Here is a 2,255-nt window from a genome sequence, read left to right as displayed (position 1 = left end):
ATAACGTGCAGAACAAAGAGTGGACACCAGTATCCGCCCTTCAGACCTAAGAAGTGAGGTCTGGGTCCACACAATCACTGCAAACCATGAGAAGGGAGGCTTCCAAGTGAAGATCTGTGTGGCAAGAGCAGCTCGGAAGCCAAAGCTTTCTAAAACTGTATTTAATCTTTTAGTATCTTCATCATTAGTGTGTGTGGGTACCTGCATGCTACAGACATACAGGGAGCCTGGATTCACTTACCTTGTTTATATGAGAGTTCTGGGGGTTGAACTCTCAGGTTTGGGGTGCGGGGGAGGGCAAGCACTTTTACCCACTGACTCATCTTATGAGCCCCTAAAACAATTACTTTTTAATGAGTTTTTCTCATTCCTTGTCAGGTGCCCTAAACAGGTGAGTCCGCCTCACTAATCCTGAATGGTGCACACTGCACAACATGATCAGGGCACTTTCTCTGCCCTGTGCTGCTCTGCACAAAAGTTTTCAAACAATTTCATAAAACAAATCAAAAAAAAAAAGTAACTTATTTTTAGATGTATTTACATCCATTTTAAAAAACAGCAAACAGCTGTTTCTTGTTCAACCCATTCACACAAGCGTCAAATCAGAATGAATGGCTCCCACCGTCTTTGGAATTACCCGAGCTAAAATTTATGTTTCTCTTTAAATTCATGCTTGACAGTACTCTTAAATTTTGTTCTCCAGTTGCCTCAGTCTCTTCCCCGCCCTCCCTTGCCTCACAGCTCAGGCCCCATATCATCCATATGTCCCACGCTGGAATTTTTTTTTTTTTTTTTTGAAACAGAGCCTCATTATGCAGCCCCGAGTGGCTTGGAATTCAATCCTCTAAATCCCCGGAGCTCCAGGATTATAAGTATACACCACATCTGGCTTGAAATGTAACATTCTGACAGCTAACCTTCTCTATTGTTCCCAGGTCCATCTCAGGATGTGACCTAATGAGGCAGGCACCTCAGGTCCCAGGCAGGAATTACTCCATAAATGAGAGTGAGTACATAAGGGCCAAGTGAACTGACCCCTCAGAATCTCAGAAGCCATCGTGTGACTGTGAAAACAGGATTCTTCTCTCTCTCTCTCTCTCTCTCTCTCTCTCTCTCTCTCTCTCTCCTTTGTTTGGTTTTTTAAGACAGGGTTTTTCTGTGGAGTCCAGGAACTCCCTCTGTGGACCAGACTGGACTTTAATTCAGAGCTCTACCTGCCTCTGCTGTGCGGTTCAAAGCCATCACGTTTGGCTTTGTTTGTTGTTTGGTTGGTTTTGTTTTTCGAGACAGGGTTTCTCTGTGTAGCCCTGGCTGTCCTGGACCTCACTCTGTAGACAGGCTCACACTTGGCTTTGCAAAGATGATTCTTGCAAAGAAAAAGGCCAAAATATTAGCGACAGAGAATGCCCGTATTTATGAAAAGTGTGTTTTGAATAATTTTAATGTTTAAAAAATTATTATCTTTATGTTTTGTCTATGTGTATGCATACACTCATGTGTGCCAGGTGCCTGAAGAGGTCAGAAGAGGGCATTGGATCCTTTGGAACTGGAGCTAGGGGTAGCTGTAAGGCACTACATAGGTACTGGGAACTGTGTCTTCTGCAAAAGCAGCAACTACTCATAACTACTGAGCAGTCTCCTTCTTCCGGCTGTTTTGTTATTGTTGTTGTTTTGATTTTTCAATACAGAGTTTCTTTGTCTAATCACCCCGACTGTCCTGGACCTCACTCTGTAGACCACTCACAAAGATCCACCTGTCTCTGCTTCCCAAATGCTGGACCAATTCTTAATTTTAAAAAGGGCTAATTTGGGGGGCTTGGAGAGATGGCTCAGAAGTTTGAGTGTACTGGCTGCTCTTCCAGGGTTCTGAGTTCAATTCCTAGCAACCACATGGTGGTGCAAAACCATCTATAATGAGATACAGTGCCCTCTTCTGGTGTGCAGGCATACATGCAGGCAGAACATCTATACATAGTAAACAAGTCTTAAAGACAAAAAGAAAGCTAATTTTCATTATGTGTATGGGTACATGCACATAAGTGCAGGCATCCCCAAGGCCAGAGGCACTGTATCCACGGGTTTGTAATCACAGGCCGTTGTGAGCTGCCTGACATGGTTGCTGAGAATCAAAGTCAGGTCCTCTGTAAAGACAGTATGTGGGGCTGGTGAGATGGCTCAGTGGGTAAGAGCACCCGACTGCTCTTCCGAAGGTCCAGAGTTCAAATCCCAGCAACCACATGGTGGCTCACAACCAT

This window comes from Mus caroli, chromosome 4 (assembly GCF_900094665.2).
Source record: "Mus caroli chromosome 4, CAROLI_EIJ_v1.1, whole genome shotgun sequence".
In the NCBI taxonomy this organism is placed as follows: Eukaryota; Metazoa; Chordata; class Mammalia; order Rodentia; family Muridae; genus Mus; species Mus caroli.
The sequence above is the reverse complement of the archived record's forward strand: the minus strand, read 5'-3'. Positions refer to the sequence as shown.